The 7,923-nt window shown below is 52.0% G+C and overlaps 1 long non-coding RNA gene across 1 annotated transcript; it reads left to right on the top strand.

Annotated features, from left to right (window-relative positions):
- Nucleotides 1-858: 858 nt before the first annotated feature.
- Nucleotides 859-6,697, top strand: LOC117654188. Its single transcript, XR_004588292.1, has 3 exons — nt 859-914; nt 5,521-5,673; nt 6,377-6,697. It is a non-coding gene; the product is annotated as an uncharacterized LOC117654188 (long non-coding RNA).
- Nucleotides 6,698-7,923: the final 1,226 nt, after the last annotated feature.

Genomic DNA, 7,923 nt, shown 5'->3' on the forward strand with positions numbered 1-7,923 from the left:
GTCGGGGCATAGCGGCGCTTGCCATCCCGCGCATCCGTGTGTGTGTGTGTGTGTGTGTGTGTGTGTGTGTGTGTGAGCGTGCGTGAGTGAGTGTGAGCGTGCACCACCTTCTGTGTCTCCGGCGGCGCATAATACGGCACGGAATGGCACTTGGCGTGCAGTCCACGTCCAGTTGTCCAGCTGCCCGCCGCGCCACGCCGCGCCACGCCCCGCCACGCCACGCTTCGCCACCTCACGGCGTGCACCGCCACGCCACCGCGCAGCGCCGCGTCCTGCCTTCTAAAGCGCACCTCTCTCCCCCTCTCTCTCTGTCATTTTGCATTTCTTTTTTCTCTACCCCGCATCCCGTATGGGGAACTGAGATACTGGCAGTGATTCCGAAACTGTAAACACGCGCAAGACAAGAAATGCGAGAGGACAAGTCGGTAGAGCAAGGAAGAGCAAAAACAGCAGGATGACAGGAAAAGAAGAGCAGGATGGGTAGGAAGAGCCACGAAGAGCTGACGCAGCAGGATGACACGAAAAGAAGAGCAGAGTGGGTAGGAAGAGCAACGAAGAGCTGAAGCAGCTGGATGACACGAAAAGAAGAGCAAGGGGTCCGAAGTGACCGAAGCGCAGTATAGCAAACAGAGCGCCACACAAGGGCTCGAAAAAAACGGACGAACGTTGTGCAGGCAGGAAGAGAGCTTACACGAGTATGTATGAAAAAAAGCATAAAAAACGCCAGTGGCGCTGATATCCAAGGACTTCACGGCACAGAGTGATTAATTCCAAGAAGAGGAAAGCGTAAGACACACTTATAGATAAAGAGCAGGGTAGGAATGTTTTACTCATCCTCCTTGTCTGATCCTTGGGGCCCAAACCGCATTCGGCAACGTTTATGGATCATCGCCGTTTGTCATTGCGGCGACACGGTAAGTCGGGGCGAGGACACGTGTGTGTGTGTGTGTGTGTGTGGCGCTCACCTGACGAAAGGAAGTCGTTACGGATGAATCAGGTGCCCGCAGTGCAGGCAGCGCGTTCCATGCTCCAGCTGCTTCCCGAGGACCGGCAAGAATTTGGACGGGAAAGAAAGAGGCAGCAGCACGTTTGCAACAAGCCTTTTTGTCTTTGCTCTTAACATTTTTATTGCAAAAAGGTAGTTTTCCTTTTTTTTTTTTCAAATTTGCTGAGCTGCGAGTGTGAGGCAGGAGGCAGGTTTCGATGTCAAAGTTGGGCTGTTGTTTTAATAAGGCGTCTAGAAGGGGAGGTGCCAGACGTGTCTGGCAGGCGTGACACCAGAACGCGCTCCCCAAAACGCCTTATTAACCGAGATGTACTCTGTCAGGGACGCCCACAATTTCATCTGATGTCTCGAACCTGTTATACTAACGTAAAACGGAAATAACGTTTTAAACTTTCTTTCACAAAGTTTCTCAAGGTTTCTTTTTGCTCCGTACCGGGGCGAGATATAACTCAATATTTATTTGACGAAATACTTTTTACATTCTCAGCTATATAACTTGGGGTCACCGAACCTGAGGTCCGTCATTTGGAACCTCCGAAAATCCAAATCGTAGCTCTCATGCCACCGCCGCAGGCTCCATCCTCCGTACCGACTGCCTTCCTTTCGTTTCATTTCTGCCCCGCGCAGGTTCGCGCACTGAGGCACCAGAGGCACGCGAGGATGAGGGCAAAAGGAAGAAATTATTAAGCGTCTTGAAGACATCCGGTCTGTGAAATTCTCGACCAATTATCGGAGGAGTGAGGCCCACCTTGCCCCCTTATCCGCCACATCTCAAACCTGTCATGCTTTTTCACCCGCGGTGGGCAAAACTGCGTTCATTGCTATTCAAAGCCATCACGTTCAAAGTTGCCCTCTGCTCTGCAGGAAGTGTATACTCGGAAGCACATTTCTTCCAGACAGAGTGTCCTTCGCCACTCCAGGCATAGCTGAGACTCTTTGGATCTTGTGCACTTGCCTATGGTCGAAACGAACAAGTGTGAAAAATGTAGAAATTGCAGCGGCGGTTTTACGCTCGCATTGATTCACTTTACAAAGCTCTGCAGTGGCAATTCAATTGATTCATCGATCTCCCCCCTCCCCTCCCCTCTTTGACTTGGCTCCCGTTTGGACTCGTCTCGACTCCCTGGACCTGCCGGCGCGTGCCGCACTGGCCCGACCGGTCGAGGCACGCCAGCGGCACGCCTGACGTGCTATCCAGTTACCGAACAAGACCATTGTCCGTGACGCCCTGCCGATCAGCTGACTCGCGCACCGCACTGCTCTGCCAAAATCGAAACAAAGTACCCCAAATCAATAGTGTTGTCTTATTTTCTGTCGCTTTCGGACAAAGCTCTCTTCGTGTTCTTATTAGGCCCCGCGCGTCGTCGGAAACGCACCTGCTGTCGTCTGAACCGTGACATACATTTCACTCGTTGTTTTTAAAATGATGATGTTGCCGAAAATGCTTTCTTCTGGTCCTCGCCGAGGTTCTTGCCCGCTGCGAGATGCATCCCGGACAATATTGAGTGTCTCCGGAAAAAAAAGAAGGCTGGCGCTGCTAGGAGGAATGTCGCACGGAGGGAACGGTGAAAGTAGCAGAGAGGGGAGATGTGCATTATCCTCTTTCGATACAGCAGATCGACGAGCCGAAAGAAAACGGGCGCGAAAAAAAAAGTACCCAACAGCATCAGCAGTTTCGCAGGGCGTACTTGCCTTCGGCAGGGGCTTCAAGTAACTCTATAGAGGCCGAGGTACTCTGTGGGTGGAGCCACTGCTGTGCTTTTCCCAATCAGACTTGCCAAAAAAGTATGTGTTTTTGCAGGGCATACTAGCCACACCAGCAGTGCACCTTCTCCGATGATCAAGTGAGAGCGTAATACAAACTTTTTTCAAGCTTTGTACTTGGTCTCTTAATTTTGTGCATACGTGCTTTTCGCACAAATTTTACGCATTTTCACACGAATTTCTGCGATTCTGCGGACAAAAATGTACAAAAAAGTTCGCATGTTTCAAATTGTCTTAGATCACGTTTAAAAATTGTACAAATACATTAAGTGAGTATACTGGTGGCTGGTGGCAGGACTGTACATGACATCTTCCTTGAGAGAGACAACTGCCGCCCCCCAGAACCGGGGCGACACAAAGCCTCCCCATTAATGAGAATTTTACGTTAATCGGTCTCTTTCTCGGGGCCGCCTCCAGTGCGCTGACGGATGGCCGGTCGGGTCTAAGGTGCCAACGCCAACGGGCTGAGGGGGCGACTTATACTCCAGCAGTCGTTAATGTGCGGCTCCTGCAGACTGATTCCGACAGTCGTTTTCGTCGCTCTGTTTCTCTCGGACTCATGGGGCGTGCCGTGGAGGTGGGCGAGAGACAGCGACGAAAACGACTCTCAGTCTACCGGGCAGAGGTGGCGGAGGCGGCCCATCTGATGCACCGTGTGTGTGGCCGGTCCTTTGTCGGCGAGCCGAATTTGTGAAACTCGACTAGGTGTCGCCTGGGATGGGGCAACGCCGGCGACGGGCACGGAACGGTACACGCGACACAAGAAAAGCCTGCCTGCTATTTTCCCCGGAAGGACGGGACGGGACGCTGGGCTGCGCTGGGCTGCGCTGCACTTAGCATAATTGGCCAGGGGCGCATATACAAGAGCGCAATTAACAGTCAATAATAACACAGCTCCAGCGAGGAGGGAAAACGCATTGAATGTTCATGAGACGAGACGGCGAGGCCTTCCCTCCACGTTTATATGTCATTTGTTTAGACCCGAGGAAGAAAGACGTGTGCTGACCTATAGACCTTTCACGCGCAGCGCCGCGCAGCCCGCCACCCAGGCTTCTCACAGCTGGGTGTCAATAGAGAGAGAGACTGTCTGTAGGGCCGTCTGCTGTCTCCCTGCGTGTCTGTCCGTCTGTCTGTCCGCCTCCAAGTCGTGCGTCTCATTGCCGTGCCGTCTGTGTGTTGTCTGGCAGTCGGTAATGTCAGTGCCTTATCTGAGCAGGCGTCCTGTTTCCAATGCGGGCCGAGCGAGCGGCCGTCATTGGCTTTGCGACCCTCACAGAACGCTAACTCGTCAATATTGCCGCTCAGTCAAATCATTCAGACGTTCATTTTCGGACATCGCTTCAGTTTTTCATGATTCGTCCATCTAGCCATTCATCTTCGATCCTTCATTCATATTTCAGCATTCATAAATATTTGATCATTAATTCATATTAGAGTCTAAATTCATCATTGTTCATTCATTTTCCTTTGATTCATTCATCTTTGATCACTACTTTACCCATTCATTCATTCCATTTTTGGGGGTCGTTCGTTCACACGAGGCATGAATTAAACCAAAATGTGTAATCATCGTGTGCATTAAGTGCCCCAAAGAGTGCAATTGAGCTTGGGGATTCGGCAGGCCGCTGCATCGGGCTGCTGCATGTTGCGATATGATAATTTTCGGCCATCGGCTGCAATTTGCCAGGGCTGGACTGACTTGTGCGGGACCAAGTCAAGAACAGCTGTTCCGGAGATTAAAAGTCCGGCGGGCAGCATCATTGGATCGCCCACCTGGCTGTCTGGCGCGTGCGATGCACGGTGCGACGAAAGGGGGAAGAGGTGCTGCTCCAGCAGCTGGCCCGCTTGCCGCAGCCCCCCTGGCGCTCTGTCTCTGTCGCTCGCACGGCCCTGTCCGAAAGAGCGAGAGAGATTGAGTCGCCCGCCTGCTCGCCCGGGCCCTCCCGGCAGGTGCGTACAATGCTCCGGGGAGTCCGGCCGGGCGGCGGGTCCAACCTTGTCCGACGCAGCGCGCGCCACAGGCCGCGGGGCTCCCGATGGGGTTGCACTCGAGCTACTGCTGTGGCTCAAACTGGCCCACAATGGTGTGTCATGGTCTGGCGAATCATCGTCGAGTGTCCGAGTGTCGTTCGTTTGTTACGCAATGTTCAGTTTGCCTGCACCACCTGGCCTTGCGGTTGCACATTAGTCAGAGTCCAAAAGGATTGAGCCGCCTCGAACAAGGTCTTGAATGCATGTCAGGAAAAGATGCTGGCTCAGGAAGGGAGAGGCTTGCCCGAGAGGGAAACGACTGGGAAATCTCGTGTCAGGGCGGCAGCCGGCTTACGGATTACCTTGATAACCCTTGCATTACCTCCGGATTTAATCAAAAAAGTTACAAGATTAACCTTGGATTATGCCGGAATACCTCCGATAACTTCCAAATTTCTCCGAAATACCTCTGATAACCTCCAAATTTTTTTTCGGTACCTTTATACTTCCGAAATTTTGGATTACGGATTACTAATTTGCTATCAGCCAGATTGGCCGAGTCGCTACCCCATCGGGGTCCCATGAATCATTTCTGTCATGTTGACTCAGAGCCGGCACATACTGTACTTCATTCCTTTCAGAAATGTTATTAGCTAAGCTACTCATCTGAAGTCCAAAGTTGTTCGTATGATAAGATGTGTTCAAAATCGCATTGTTTCACGATGACTGTCCCGCAGTAGCTTGACCCTTTTTGGTGACTGTCCGCACACTTGTTGCAGTGTCACTCGAGGAGCCAGCACTAGGCCAGCTTCACGTGGTCTGATCATGTCCACTGTGCGTCAGACAGGTGCCTCGAAGCCCGAAACACCCGACATGCCGTGGACTCCGACCTCCTCTGAAGAGCCTCTTCCGTTACGATAGGAATGGACCAGGTAATCTACTGTTTTTGATCCGATTTATGTCACGAACCACTTACGGTTGTTTTTTCATGCTGGTGACATCGCATTCTCTGCACTGAAAATTTCCACTCAAATGATGGATGACAAGGCAAATGTCATCATACCGGTTGGTAACATTGCTTTCATGCTCAGAGCTTTGATGAAAGTGTCATCAATTGGTGGGCAAACTGTCATCAGTATTGATGGATCAGCCGTCCATTTTTTGTCAATTAGTGGTTAAATTAGTGGCTTGCTAATTCGTAGTCAAATATTTCGAGTGTAAACATAACCTAACCTTAACAGACGTGAAAAGTATGCGCAGATAGCTACAAAGTGTGCTCGCCAAAGTTGTAAGACTGAGATGGTGACCGAGGGCAGGTGACTGTCCGCGAGTTTTTCTCAGAGCTGCGAGCGAAGGAAATCAAATGACGGCATGGCTGCGCGACGCCTGGAGGAAGAGAGACGCGCAATGCGAATCTGGCGATCATCTTTCAGAGCCGCGAGAGAGACAATGGCGATCTTTGACCAGCGGCAACCACGCCAAGCATTCCCTCCCCTCCCTTCCTCTCCTCTTCCCTCTTCTCTCCCCTCATCTTCCTAGCACTGCTCGACATGTTTCAGAGGCATTCAGACTCTGCATTTACATTTATTCCAGAATAATACACCCTGCGATACCTTCGCTGTTTTCTCGTTCCAGGTTTTGGTGGACTTTAAAAGCGTGTGCGTTCGCAGCGTCTGTATCGGTGCGGTCTTGGCGGTGCTCAATCGGTCGCGCTGGCTATGGGAAAAGAAGGGGGCTTGTCCTAATCGGCCGTTTTCCTTGCCACGAGACTAAAGTTCGTCTTTTGTAAAATGCTTATCCCAGTCCTAGTGCAGTAGCGAAACCGCAAACATTATTCCTGAGACGTCTTTTCCGAAACGAAATTACGTTACTCCTCAGTTGCTACAGTAACGACGCAGGATTTCTTGGACGGAGATGCCCGCACCAAGACCCGACGCGATGGTCGCTGATATTTAATGTCGCCAGTGCACGATTTAAAAAAAGCCGAGATGATATCGAGAGATACGGTTTTACAACACGGAGACCACCCCACAAACGACACACACGGCGGTTTGATGATTTACACCGTCGGCAAGCTCTGCCTTTTACACTGTGTGTGTGTGTGTCTTAGCGGAGTTTATAATTGCCATTTCCGTCCTTTTGGGTGTTATGACAGTGCTTTTTTGTTTGACCGGCACCGGACCGCGAGCTGTGTCCGCTCCGCCGCCAGGTACAGAGGAAAGAGAGTGGAGGGGGGGGGGGGTGCATAAATTAACGACACAAAGATTTCGCCTGTCAGGCAGCCACCCCTTTGGTGGGTCCACCCTTTAAATTTGTCCGGGAGGCCGGACCATGTTGGGCCACTTCCTGCTCGCGAAGCGAAGCGTCGGCTAACCGGAGTTCGCGTTTCAAGAAAAGGGTCCTCACTTTCACTCGTGACGAAGTTTTACAGACCTTTAGAATAAAATTGTGATATTTTACACGGTGTTTTGAGCACATGCAAAGCTGCATAGAAAATACCTCGTGATTCGTAGTAAAGTCTTCTCGTAACAAGTATTGGAAGAGTTAAAGTGGGATTTTTCTCTCTGTGCAATTCGTTACCGTTGGCGCAAAATGCAGTTCGGTGTAAATTTGCCTCCTTTATGCTCCACCACCACCACCATCATCATCATCATCGATGTTAGGCCGCTAAAGATCTTCCTAATCGCGCAAGAGACTTGTCCAAGCGACGAGAATTGGAACTCCTCCAAGGTGTCCCTGTTGGTCAGCCCCATCGAATGCGGCATGGGAAAGAAAGGGTGTCAAGGCGGAAGTTGATCAAACTGTCCCCGAATAGAAATGGCGGGCTGTGGGTTGCGCTTCGCGGATGCCGCGGCCGGTGGTGCGATGTTGTGATGTGGGCGCGACCACGCCGCGACCTGACAGGCTGTCCGGCGGCACGTCCGCGTGCGACAGAGAACACAATGGGGAGCATCATCTGCCCCGAGAAAGTAGCGGGACGTGCGTCTCCGTCGCACCGGGACGTCTTCGGGGCGCCCGCCGTCGCACCCGAACGCGACCCGAACGCGACCCGAACGGAAGCGCCCCGAGCCGAACGACGCGGACGCGATCGTGAGGCGGCGGCCGAATGATCGGGTGATGTGACCAGCCGGCCAAGCCGCCAACCGAAAAGCAGCCACGGCCCTTTTGGCAAATCTGCCAAA

Source organism: Thrips palmi, unplaced genomic scaffold (genome assembly GCF_012932325.1).
Source record: "Thrips palmi isolate BJ-2018 unplaced genomic scaffold, TpBJ-2018v1 HiC_scaffold_10, whole genome shotgun sequence".
Lineage (NCBI taxonomy): Eukaryota > Metazoa > Arthropoda > Insecta > Thysanoptera > Thripidae > Thrips > Thrips palmi.